This window comes from Pleurodeles waltl, chromosome 6 (genome assembly GCF_031143425.1).
Source record: "Pleurodeles waltl isolate 20211129_DDA chromosome 6, aPleWal1.hap1.20221129, whole genome shotgun sequence".
Taxonomy (NCBI): Eukaryota; Metazoa; Chordata; class Amphibia; order Caudata; family Salamandridae; genus Pleurodeles; species Pleurodeles waltl.
In genome coordinates, this window is record NC_090445.1 from 85,909,021 (window position 1) to 85,922,609 (window position 13,589).

General features: G+C 48.0%; 4 non-coding genes across 4 annotated transcripts; 2 read left to right on the plus strand and 2 right to left on the minus strand.

Moving 5' to 3' along the window:
• The first annotated feature begins 2,654 nt into the window (after nucleotides 1-2,654).
• On the plus strand, nucleotides 2,655-2,764 carry TRNAL-CAA (transfer RNA leucine (anticodon CAA)). The gene is made up of 2 exons: nucleotides 2,655-2,692; nucleotides 2,719-2,764. It is a non-coding gene; the product is annotated as a tRNA-Leu (tRNA).
• Nucleotides 2,765-3,061: 297 nt separating this feature from the next.
• TRNAK-CUU (transfer RNA lysine (anticodon CUU)) lies at nucleotides 3,062-3,134 on the minus strand. Its single transcript has one exon. It is a non-coding gene; the product is annotated as a tRNA-Lys (tRNA).
• A 5,646-nt stretch (nucleotides 3,135-8,780) lies between these two features.
• TRNAL-CAA (transfer RNA leucine (anticodon CAA)) lies at nucleotides 8,781-8,890 on the plus strand. Its single transcript has 2 exons — nucleotides 8,781-8,818; nucleotides 8,845-8,890. It is a non-coding gene; the product is annotated as a tRNA-Leu (tRNA).
• A 297-nt stretch (nucleotides 8,891-9,187) lies between these two features.
• TRNAK-CUU (transfer RNA lysine (anticodon CUU)) lies at nucleotides 9,188-9,260 on the minus strand. The gene has a single exon. It is a non-coding gene; the product is annotated as a tRNA-Lys (tRNA).
• Between the last annotated feature and the right edge of the window lie 4,329 nt (nucleotides 9,261-13,589).

Consider the following 13,589-nt stretch of genomic DNA (forward strand, 5'->3'; position numbering starts at 1 on the left):
GATAAAGCTACCCAGACGATTAAGCATCTCTTATTGGGTTTCACTGATCAGCAGGGCTGGGTCCCACATTGCAGCAGCCAGGAAGAGCTGCCGTTTTCGCAAGACCCTTCCGGCTCAAGTTCTGTTGCAAACCCTCACCAAGCTGATTTGAACAAATTGTAGAATCCTTGACTAGGGCGAACTGTTTCTCATCCTCATAGTCTCTTCATCTAAGAGCTGAGAGTAAGGAGGATTCAGATTCCTCGTCTTCCTCTAACAATCCGGATAAGGACACTGATTCTCCTCCCTGTAAATGAAAAGCCAAATCACGGCACACTCAAGTGGCTTCTCAGCCTCTGAAAGTACTCACTTTCGAACCCGAAGATACTGTCCGCCCTAGATCTTACTCCTGGGCTCCGCCTTCGGAGGTAGCCAAATACGTTCAAGCACACATTCGGCATTGTTTCGACAAAGATGTCAGGTCTCGGCTGAGATCTGAATGTCCTAGACATGATTTTCCCTCAAAGGTTACTGAGACTACGGAGATAGATCCCACCCTGGTAACCTATCTTAAGAATTTCTCCAAAGACCTTAAAAAGGGCATTGATCGTGCCTGGTGAGGCTGTCATGACAAACTCCTGGATGTCTCAGGCCCTCCTACTAAGATCTTGGAGCTGGGTTTTTAGGCTAAGGCATCAGGTATCCCTGTTAACTCTGAAGTTCTGGTTGGTTGGGCCCAGAGAGCCTTGTGCTTTCTGGAAAACCCAAAGTGAGCTATCTCTAGTGAGTGGCGGCGCTCCATTTTTAATCAAGATGGATCCCAAACTGACAGATTTGGCCTCGTCTGAATCAGGTCCTTTGGCTGAGGTACTGCTTTTTGGCTCTCCTTTTCTCAAGGAACTTTCGGGGTGCCACAGCGCACAGTTTGGGAATCACTGCTGTCCACGCTCCAGCACCATTTCCAGGGAAGTGTTAATAAACTGAAAACATTTTTTTTACAAATAAAGAACAGGGCGGTAGTATTTATAGTGACTGTGTTTCACAAACTTGAGAAAGTTGGCTCAACAGAAGAATTAAAGTGACTGCTTCACAGCAGGTGGGAGGCACTGTAATCCAGAACTGGACCTTAACACCAAGGACCCTGGGTAGAACAAAGAGGCGTTATGAAGTTGATTCCACAAAAATCATTCATTAAAAACTTTTTGTTTTTGTGTTCTAAAAGAAAAGTGCCAAGGAAAACAATTCTATAATTTATTACTTTACACCAGGCTCACTCTGAAACATTCTTAACCTAAACTTTATACAACCACAGAACCCATTTGTTAAAAATGTGTATTTGTATTAATGTTCAAACAGACCAAAACTCCATAATAAAACATTAAATATAAGGTGCACAATGCTCTGTGGATACTGAGCAGATACTGGAACACAGTATGTAATGTCATCTTATTTTGTGTGCATCTTGTGAACCAGTGAAGTAAGGAGAACACTTGGTAAATAAGTAGCCTCTCAAAATATAACTTCGTATGCAGCCTCATAAATATAGGTTCAATCAATGTAGAATTAACATCGGGTCTCATAATGGCACAAAATGCCATCCGTACCTGTAATACCTTCGTAGACTGGGAAACAGCTGATTGGTTCATGCATCGAAAGAAATCTGGCATATAGGGTAACAACTGAAGCTATTCGTCTCTGTTCTTTGTTTTATTTCTAATAAAAGATCTGGAATTAAAAAATGTATGCACATATACTTATCTGTGTGAAAACAGTGTGCTGTAAATGGGTGTGTCACTTGTTCACATGGGCAAAGTTTGACTCCAGGCTCATGTTCAGGGGTGGGTTCCACTCGCCGGAGGAATGTCGGGCTTTTTTCACTTTTAAAAGCAAGAGAAGCCAGCTTTGAGCTACCGTGCCAGGTAGATCGCCTGGCTGACCATGGACCTCACTGGATGACCCCTGCTGAAAGGGGAAAGTCCACGCTGCAGCAAGCGCCCACTTCTCTTAGAGGCCAACTCAGCAGGAAGATGCGGTGGGGTAGCCTGCAATCCGGCCCATGTGCGGCTGGCGATTTCTGCCAGGGTATTTGGTGTTTATCTTCTGCTGCGGCTGGGAGCGGTAGCTCTCAGAGAAGGTGGTCCGTGCCTGTTGAGAGCGGTGATATATTTTTCCTAAGCACTTGCATGGTTGACTTTAGCGGAATGGAAGATTGCATGCTTAAATGCATCCTGCTCTCCGGTGTGTCGCTAAGAGGCAGCAAGTGCAGCACCTAGAAGGCGCCAGACGTAGCGCCCCCGGCCTGCACTCCAGAGGCCGGGGTAATCGATAATGGACCCTGCTGAGCAAGTGCGAGGACAGCGGCCCTGGGTGGCTGTGGGGGCGCAGCAGGGTGCCGTGGCGCGCAGTTTGGGTTCCCTGCAGCCGGCACGAGCCTCTGAGGAGGAGCGAGAGACGAGCACTGGAAAGGCAGCGGAGCCGAGGGCTGCGGTTCCTGGTTGGTGTAAAGCGGGGATTAGGGTTAAAGAGTGTGAGGTTGGGCCCTCGGGCCCTGGCTGCCAGGTGAGACACGAAGGTGTGTCCTGCTAAAGGGCACCCCGATAAAACCCAGAAACAGAGCTCGCGGAGGCGTGTCACATGCGTGATGATATCATATCCGGCCTCCACCTATCTCAGTTGTCAGGATGGCCGAGCGGTCTAAGGCGCCAGACTCAAGAGCTGTCTCTTCCCCTCAGCTGGGTGTTCTGGTCTCCGATTGGAGGCGTGGGTTCAAATCCCACTTCTGACACAACATTGTTTTTGCTTACTTAAACTCTCCATATTTACACACAGGTCATGGGAGTGCGGCGCAGCAGCGGAGTTAGAGGACGGGGAGCAGCGACCCCCTACAAGTGTGAACATGAAGAGAGCTCTCGTCCCCGCCCGTGTGCAGACATAAAGAGCTCTCGTCCCCGCCCGTGTGCAGACATAAATAACGAAATTGTAAAGTGAAGTCCCGAAAGGGCGCTGTTAATTTTTATAAAACCACTGTTGGAGGTGCGAACCCGAAGATTAAAAAACAGTACAGCACAAAAAAATGTATCAGCGCCCAACGTGGGGCTCGAACCCACGACCCTGAGATTAAGAGTCTCATGCTCTACCGACTGAGCTAGCCGGGCCACATTAAAGGGCCCTTGCGGTCCTATTTTAAAGCTTCCGCTTCCAGTGCTGCAGCTCCCTCTGTCTCTACCTCTCGCTCTGCCTCAGTCTCATCACACCCCCTGCCTGCCTCTGGATGGACCAAGCTGACACTCCACACTCACTGCTAGGAAGCCGCCTCTCCGCTCCCCGTTCGCCCTCTCCCTTCACTTCAATGGAAATATTCCAAAGCAGACGCTCTCCGCCTCCAGCCCCTGGCACCCCTGGCAGCTCTGCACCTCTGCAGGAGGCTCAAGGACGCGTGTCTGTCCAGCAGCTAGAGAATGGGGCTTTTCTGCATCTCATTTATACTTCCTTTTTTCGCTGGATTCAAGGACATGACAAACACACACTCCCACAGAGAGACTGTGAAGGACAGACTGAGCCCGCAGCGCCTCACAGCCGGCCTACAGTGAGCTACAGCAGCTGAACACAGTCAACGTACAACTCAATAGCACAGCTACAGGGCGCTTGTGAGGCCCTGGCAGGGACTGTCTCAGAAGGCCACACTGGCGCAGTGCAAACAGCTGCACCAAAGCTGCGCAGAAGCATCACAGGAACAGACTGGCACAGTGCAGACAGCTACACCACTGTAATCAAGAAGCACCTCAGGTACAGGCTGGTGCAGAACAGACTGGTGCAATGCAAAGCCCTGTACCCTGGAGGTGTGGAAGGATCACAGGTGCAGACTGGCACAGGACAGGCTCGTGCAATGCAGAGAGCTACAGCACTGATGTGAAGTGTCAAGATACAGACTGACACAGGGCAGACTGGTGCAATGCAGAGAGCTACAGCACTGATGTGAAGTATCACAGGAATGGCTGGAGCATAGTAGACTGCTGCCATGCAGAGCTACAGCACTGATGTGAAGCATCACATGTGCAGACTGGCACAAGGCAGACTGGCACAATGCAAAGACCTACAGCACTGATATGAAGCATCACAGCTACAGACTGGCACGTGACAGATTGGCACAATGTAGGCAGCTGCAATATGGTGTTTAATAAGCCTCACAGGTGCAGACTGGCATAGGGCATAGCTACAGCACTGATGTGAAGTATGAACGTCGGGACTGGCACAAGGTAGACTGGCACTGTGCAAAGATTTGAAGCATGGAGCTGTAGAAGGATCACAGGTGCAGACTGGCATAGGGCTGACTGACACAAAGTAGAGACCTAAAGGACAGATGGGACCTATCACAAGCACAGACTGGCATAGGGCACGCTGGCATAATGCAGAAAGTTACAGCACAATTCATATATGATGATTTTATATGTATTATTGAGATAGCCATCCATATTTTTTCTTAATAGTCAATAGCAGATTATTAGCACTGTTTCCTTTCATTAACAGGATCGGATAACAAGGGCGCATGAGTACTAGGAGAGACGATACCGGCATGGAACGTGCACCAGGGTTCGGTTGGTGGCTTCAATTTGTTTTCTTCGTTGGAGTTGGAAGATTTCAATTCTTAGAGTGCAGGTTATTTTGTTTGGTTATTGCAAAGAAAGATGAAGGACTAAGGAGGCAGAGATATTTATATGGAGAGCAGGCCTGGGATTGGGCATGTTATGGACTACTGGGAATGTTGGGATATGTAGTTTTTAACATTGATTGGCTGCTGTGACAATCCGCGCCTCCGTGTCCTTAATAGAATTGAAAATTCGTGACGCAATAGCTAGAATTTTTGGGGATTAAAGTACAGGTTTCTGGATGTGTTTAGAGGAGGCAGGGCTAAACCCGGCTTTGAGGCACCTTTCGTGAGTGGAAAGCGCTGTGGAATATGATGGGAGAGATTGTGAGGCAAACTGCAGGAGTTGTGTTTTCAAAGCCTGAGTAGTATTGGTGAAAAGCAGGAAGTCTGTAAAAAAAATTGGAATAAACCTTAAACAAAAAAATACTGATTGCTTAACTGGGGGCTCGAACCCGTGACCCTGATATTAAAAGGCTCGTGCACTACCAAGTGAGATAACCCTGCTCCTTTAGCTAGGCTTGGGCAATATATCTCTTTTCTGTGATGCACCAGGGAGTGTTGTCAGTAGAAGTCATTTCTTTTTAAGACCTCTGACTTCAGTCATGATCCTCTCCCTTTCTCTACCTCTTGCTCTGCTCCAGTCTCATTGACCACTTTCCCTAGACCTGCCTCTAGCTACAAACATGCATCTCTCTCGCTCAGCCTGTCTCAGGGTATATACATGTATCTGTCTCTTTGGACCTGCCTCTGGGTACATACATTTGTCTGTCCAAACTTTCCTCTGTGCACATATATGCATCTGACTCTCTGGATAGGACTCTGGTTACATATATGCACCTGTCTCCGCTTACAGTCGCCTGCCTGTCTATGTCTCTTTACTTCAATGGAAATACTCTAAAGCAGCCCACCCCCTGCGCACGTCCCTACCTACTTTGCCGTTCTCAAATGCCACTTTATTAGTGGAATTTATTCTATTCTAAGCAGGCCTCCCCCCACACTTTACTACTGGCTTGTGGCCCTCCCTGAGCATATTAGCCTGCTTTGAAGTTTGTCAGCTTTACTTCCCACTTTATTTGAAGTTCCTATTGGCAGTTTCCTCTGCCCCTTTCAAATTCCCACTTTTCTGACCTGACACTCTACAGCAGTGCTTCCCAACCTTTTGACTTGTGTGAACCCCCACTTTATCACTACTGGAACCTGGGGACCCCCAATGAACCATTATTGGAATCTGGGGACCCCCCACTGAGTCATTACTGAAAGCTGGGGACCTAATCTGTTACTATTATTTGATTTTCTAAGTAATCACGGCCCCCAGAGGAGGCTTTGCGGACTCCTAGGGGTCCCCGGACCACAGGTTGGGAACCACTGCTCTACAGCATGGATGGTTATGAAGGAGAATCTGGGGAAGTTACCTTTTATGATGACTCCGTGGGGTCATTTGAGCGAGACCTTGTCTATGCCCTCGATGCTGGTGTTCGGCACACAGTCAATGTGGCCTTAGATAAAGCTACCCAGACGATTAAGCATCTCTTATTGGGTTTCACTGATCAGCAGGGCTGGGTCCCACATTGCAGCAGCCAGGAAGAGCTGCCGTTTTCGCAAGACCCTTCCGGCTCAAGTTCTGTTGCAAACCCTCACCAAGCTGATTTGAACAAATTGTAGAATCCTTGACTAGGGCGAACTGTTTCTCATCCTCATAGTCTCTTCATCTAAGAGCTGAGAGTAAGGAGGATTCAGATTCCTCGTCTTCCTCTAACAATCCGGATAAGGACACTGATTCTCCTCCCTGTAAATGAAAAGCCAAATCACGGCACACTCAAGTGGCTTCTCAGCCTCTGAAAGTACTCACTTTCGAACCCGAAGATACTGTCCGCCCTAGATCTTACTCCTGGGCTCCGCCTTCGGAGGTAGCCAAATACGTTCAAGCACACATTCGGCATTGTTTCGACAAAGATGTCAGGTCTCGGCTGAGATCTGAATGTCCTAGACATGATTTTCCCTCAAAGGTTACTGAGACTACGGAGATAGATCCCACCCTGGTAACCTATCTTAAGAATTTCTCCAAAGACCTTAAAAAGGGCATTGATCGTGCCTGGTGAGGCTGTCATGACAAACTCCTGGATGTCTCAGGCCCTCCTACTAAGATCTTGGAGCTGGGTTTTTAGGCTAAGGCATCAGGTATCCCTGTTAACTCTGAAGTTCTGGTTGGTTGGGCCCAGAGAGCCTTGTGCTTTCTGGAAAACCCAAAGTGAGCTATCTCTAGTGAGTGGCGGCGCTCCATTTTTAATCAAGATGGATCCCAAACTGACAGATTTGGCCTCGTCTGAATCAGGTCCTTTGGCTGAGGTACTGCTTTTTGGCTCTCCTTTTCTCAAGGAACTTTCGGGGTGCCACAGCGCACAGTTTGGGAATCACTGCTGTCCACGCTCCAGCACCATTTCCAGGGAAGTGTTAATAAACTGAAAACATTTTTTTTACAAATAAAGAACAGGGCGGTAGTATTTATAGTGACTGTGTTTCACAAACTTGAGAAAGTTGGCTCAACAGAAGAATTAAAGTGACTGCTTCACAGCAGGTGGGAGGCACTGTAATCCAGAACTGGACCTTAACACCAAGGACCCTGGGTAGAACAAAGAGGCGTTATGAAGTTGATTCCACAAAAATCATTCATTAAAAACTTTTTGTTTTTGTGTTCTAAAAGAAAAGTGCCAAGGAAAACAATTCTATAATTTATTACTTTACACCAGGCTCACTCTGAAACATTCTTAACCTAAACTTTATACAACCACAGAACCCATTTGTTAAAAATGTGTATTTGTATTAATGTTCAAACAGACCAAAACTCCATAATAAAACATTAAATATAAGGTGCACAATGCTCTGTGGATACTGAGCAGATACTGGAACACAGTATGTAATGTCATCTTATTTTGTGTGCATCTTGTGAACCAGTGAAGTAAGGAGAACACTTGGTAAATAAGTAGCCTCTCAAAATATAACTTCGTATGCAGCCTCATAAATATAGGTTCAATCAATGTAGAATTAACATCGGGTCTCATAATGGCACAAAATGCCATCCGTACCTGTAATACCTTCGTAGACTGGGAAACAGCTGATTGGTTCATGCATCGAAAGAAATCTGGCATATAGGGTAACAACTGAAGCTATTCGTCTATGTTCTTTGTTTTATTTCTAATAAAAGATCTGGAATTAAAAAATGTATGCACATATACTTATCTGTGTGAAAACAGTGTGCTGTAAATGGGTGTGTCACTTGTTCACATGGGCAAAGTTTGACTCCAGGCTCATGTTCAGGGGTGGGTTCCACTCGCCGGAGGAATGTCGGGCTTTTTTCACTTTTAAAAGCAAGAGAAGCCAGCTTTGAGCTACCGTGCCAGGTAGATCGCCTGGCTGACCATGGACCTCACTGGATGACCCCTGCTGAAAGGGGAAAGTCCACGCTGCAGCAAGCGCCCACTTCTCTTAGAGGCCAACTCAGCAGGAAGATGCGGTGGGGTAGCCTGCAATCCGGCCCATGTGCGGCTGGCGATTTCTGCCAGGGTATTTGGTGTTTATCTTCTGCTGCGGCTGGGAGCGGTAGCTCTCAGAGAAGGTGGTCCGTGCCTGTTGAGAGCGGTGATATATTTTTTCTAAGCACTTGCATGGTTGACTTTAGCGGAATGGAAGATTGCATGCTTAAATGCATCCTGCTCTCCGGTGTGTCGCTAAGAGGCAGCAAGTGCAGCACCTAGAAGGCGCCAGACGTAGCGCCCCCGGCCTGCACTCCAGAGGCCGGGGTAATTGATAATGGACCCTGCTGAGCAAGTGCGAGGACAGCGGCCCTGGGTGGCTGTGGGGGCGCAGCAGGGTGCCGTGGCGCGCAGTTTGGGTTCCCTGCAGCCGGCACGAGCCTCTGAGGAGGAGCGAGAGACGAGCACTGGAAAGGCAGCGGAGCCGAGGGCTGCGGTTCCTGGTTGGTGTAAAGCGGGGATTAGAGTTAAAGAGTGTGAGGTTGGGCCCTCGGGCCCTGGCTGCCAGGTGAGACACGAAGGTGTGTCCTGCTAAAGGGCACCCCGATAAAACCCAGAAACAGAGCTCGCGGAGGCGTGTCACATGCGTGATGATATCATATCCGGCCCCCTCTTTCTCAGTTGTCAGGATGGCCGAGCGGTCTAAGGCGCCAGACTCAAGAGCTGTCTCTTCCCCTCAGCTGGGTGTTCTGGTCTCCGATTGGAGGCGTGGGTTCAAATCCCACTTCTGACACAACATTGTTTTTGCTTACTTAAACTCTCCATATTTACACACAGGTCATGGGAGTGCGGCGCAGCAGCGGAGTTAGAGGACGGGGAGCAGCGACCCCCTACAAGTGTGAACATGAAGAGAGCTCTCGTCCCCGCCCGTGTGCAGACATAAAGAGCTCTCGTCCCCGCCCGTGTGCAGACATAAATAACGAAATTGTAAAGTGAAGTCCCGAAAGGGCGCTGTTAATTTTTATAAAACCACTGTTGGAGGTGCGAACCCGAAGATTAAAAAACAGTACAGCACAAAAAAATGTATCAGCGCCCAACGTGGGGCTCGAACCCACGACCCTGAGATTAAGAGTCTCATGCTCTACCGACTGAGCTAGCCGGGCCACATTAAAGGGCCCTTGCGGTCCTATTTTAAAGCTTCCGCTTCCAGTGCTGCAGCTCCCTCTGTCTCTACCTCTCGCTCTGCCTCAGTCTCATCACACCCCCTGCCTGCCTCTGGATGGACCAAGCTGACACTCCACACTCACTGCTAGGAAGCCGCCTCTCCGCTCCCCGTTCGCCCTCTCCCTTCACTTCAATGGAAATATTCCAAAGCAGACGCTCTCCGCCTCCAGCCCCTGGCACCCCTGGCAGCTCTGCACCTCTGCAGGAGGCTCAAGGACGCGTGTCTGTCCAGCAGCTAGAGAATGGGGCTTTTCTGCATCTCATTTATACTTCCTTTTTTCGCTGGATTCAAGGACATGACAAACACACACTCCCACAGAGAGACTGTGAAGGACAGACTGAGCCCGCAGCGCCTCACAGCCGGCCTACAGTGAGCTACAGCAGCTGAACACAGTCAACGTACAACTCAATAGCACAGCTACAGGGCGCTTGTGAGGCCCTGGCAGGGACTGTCTCAGAAGGCCACACTGGCGCAGTGCAAACAGCTGCACCAAAGCTGCGCAGAAGCATCACAGGAACAGACTGGCACAGTGCAGACAGCTACACCACTGTAATCAAGAAGCACCTCAGGTACAGGCTGGTGCAGAACAGACTGGTGCAATGCAAAGCCCTGTACCCTGGAGGTGTGGAAGGATCACAGGTGCAGACTGGCACAGGACAGGCTCGTGCAATGCAGAGAGCTACAGCACTGATGTGAAGTGTCAAGATACAGACTGACACAGGGCAGACTGGTGCAATGCAGAGAGCTACAGCACTGATGTGAAGTATCACAGGAATGGCTGGAGCATAGTAGACTGCTGCCATGCAGAGCTACAGCACTGATGTGAAGCATCACATGTGCAGACTGGCACAAGGCAGACTGGCACAATGCAAAGACCTACAGCACTGATATGAAGCATCACAGCTACAGACTGGCACGTGACAGATTGGCACAATGTAGGCAGCTGCAATATGGTGTTTAATAAGCCTCACAGGTGCAGACTGGCATAGGGCATAGCTACAGCACTGATGTGAAGTATGAACGTCGGGACTGGCACAAGGTAGACTGGCACTGTGCAAAGATTTGAAGCATGGAGCTGTAGAAGGATCACAGGTGCAGACTGGCATAGGGCTGACTGACACAAAGTAGAGACCTAAAGGACAGATGGGACCTATCACAAGCACAGACTGGCATAGGGCACGCTGGCATAATGCAGAAAGTTACAGCACAATTCATATATGATGATTTTATATGTATTATTGAGATAGCCATCCATATTTTTTCTTAATAGTCAATAGCAGATTATTAGCACTGTTTCCTTTCATTAACAGGATCGGATAACAAGGGCGCATGAGTACTAGGAGAGACGATACCGGCATGGAACGTGCACCAGGGTTCGGTTGGTGGCTTCAATTTGTTTTCTTCGTTGGAGTTGGAAGATTTCAATTCTTAGAGTGCAGGTTATTTTGTTTGGTTATTGCAAAGAAAGATGAAGGACTAAGGAGGCAGAGATATTTATATGGAGAGCAGGCCTGGGATTGGGCATGTTATGGACTACTGGGAATGTTGGGATATGTAGTTTTTAACATTGATTGGCTGCTGTGACAATCCGCGCCTCCGTGTCCTTAATAGAATTGAAAATTCGTGACGCAATAGCTAGAATTTTTGGGGATTAAAGTACAGGTTTCTGGATGTGTTTAGAGGAGGCAGGGCTAAACCCGGCTTTGAGGCACCTTTCGTGAGTGGAAAGCGCTGTGGAATATGATGGGAGAGATTGTGAGGCAAACTGCAGGAGTTGTGTTTTCAAAGCCTGAGTAGTATTGGTGAAAAGCAGGAAGTCTGTAAAAAAAATTGGAATAAACCTTAAACAAAAAAATACTGATTGCTTAACTGGGGGCTCGAACCCGTGACCCTGATATTAAAAGGCTCGTGCACTACCAAGTGAGATAACCCTGCTCCTTTAGCTAGGCTTGGGCAATATATCTCTTTTCTGTGATGCACCAGGGAGTGTTGTCAGTAGAAGTCATTTCTTTTTAAGACCTCTGACTTCAGTCATGATCCTCTCCCTTTCTCTACCTCTTGCTCTGCTCCAGTCTCATTGACCACTTTCCCTAGACCTGCCTCTAGCTACAAACATGCATCTCTCTCGCTCAGCCTGTCTCAGGGTATATACATGTATCTGTCTCTTTGGACCTGCCTCTGGGTACATACATTTGTCTGTCCAAACTTTCCTCTGTGCACATATATGCATCTGACTCTCTGGATAGGACTCTGGTTACATATATGCACCTGTCTCCGCTTACAGTCGCCTGCCTGTCTATGTCTCTTTACTTCAATGGAAATACTCTAAAGCAGCCCACCCCCTGCGCACGTCCCTACCTACTTTGCCGTTCTCAAATGCCACTTTATTAGTGGAATTTATTCTATTCTAAGCAGGCCTCCCCCCACACTTTACTACTGGCTTGTGGCCCTCCCTGAGCATATTAGCCTGCTTTGAAGTTTGTCAGCTTTACTTCCCACTTTATTTGAAGTTCCTATTGGCAGTTTCCTCTGCCCCTTTCAAATTCCCACTTTTCTGACCTGACACTCTACAGCAGTGCTTCCCAACCTTTTGACTTGTGTGAACCCCCACTTTATCACTACTGGAACCTGGGGACCCCCAATGAACCATTATTGGAATCTGGGGACCCCCCACTGAGTCATTACTGAAAGCTGGGGACCTAATCTGTTACTATTATTTGATTTTCTAAGTAATCACGGCCCCCAGAGGAGGCTTTGCGGACTCCTAGGGGTCCCCGGACCACAGGTTGGGAACCACTGCTCTACAGCATGGATGGTTATGAAGGAGAATCTGGGGAAGTTACCTTTTATGATGACTCCGTGGGGTCATTTGAGCGAGACCTTGTCTATGCCCTCGATGCTGGTGTTCGGCACACAGTCAATGTGGCCTTAGATAAAGCTACCCAGACGATTAAGCATCTCTTATTGGGTTTCACTGATCAGCAGGGCTGGGTCCCACATTGCAGCAGCCAGGAAGAGCTGCCGTTTTCGCAAGACCCTTCCGGCTCAAGTTCTGTTGCAAACCCTCACCAAGCTGATTTGAACAAATTGTAGAATCCTTGACTAGGGCGAACTGTTTCTCATCCTCATAGTCTCTTCATCTAAGAGCTGAGAGTAAGGAGGATTCAGATTCCTCGTCTTCCTCTAACAATCCGGATAAGGACACTGATTCTCCTCCCTGTAAATGAAAAGCCAAATCACGGCACACTCAAGTGGCTTCTCAGCCTCTGAAAGTACTCACTTTCGAACCCGAAGATACTGTCCGCCCTAGATCTTACTCCTGGGCTCCGCCTTCGGAGGTAGCCAAATACGTTCAAGCACACATTCGGCATTGTTTCGACAAAGATGTCAGGTCTCGGCTGAGATCTGAATGTCCTAGACATGATTTTCCCTCAAAGGTTACTGAGACTACGGAGATAGATCCCACCCTGGTAACCTATCTTAAGAATTTCTCCAAAGACCTTAAAAAGGGCATTGATCGTGCCTGGTGAGGCTGTCATGACAAACTCCTGGATGTCTCAGGCCCTCCTACTAAGATCTTGGAGCTGGGTTTTTAGGCTAAGGCATCAGGTATCCCTGTTAACTCTGAAGTTCTGGTTGGTTGGGCCCAGAGAGCCTTGTGCTTTCTGGAAAACCCAAAGTGAGCTATCTCTAGTGAGTGGCGGCGCTCCATTTTTAATCAAGATGGATCCCAAACTGACAGATTTGGCCTCGTCTGAATCAGGTCCTTTGGCTGAGGTACTGCTTTTTGGCTCTCCTTTTCTCAAGGAACTTTCGGGGTGCCACAGCGCACAGTTTGGGAATCACTGCTGTCCACGCTCCAGCACCATTTCCAGGGAAGTGTTAATAAACTGAAAACATTTTTTTTACAAATAAAGAACAGGGCGGTAGTATTTATAGTGACTGTGTTTCACAAACTTGAGAAAGTTGGCTCAACAGAAGAATTAAAGTGACTGCTTCACAGCAGGTGGGAGGCACTGTAATCCAGAACTGGACCTTAACACCAAGGACCCTGGGTAGAACAAAGAGGCGTTATGAAGTTGATTCCACAAAAATCATTCATTAAAAACTTTTTGTTTTTGTGTTCTAAAAGAAAAGTGCCAAGGAAAACAATTCTATAATTTATTACTTTACACCAGGCTCACTCTGAAACATTCTTAACCTAAACTTTATACAACCACAGAACCCATTTGTTAAAAATGTGTATTTGTATTAATGTTCAAACAGA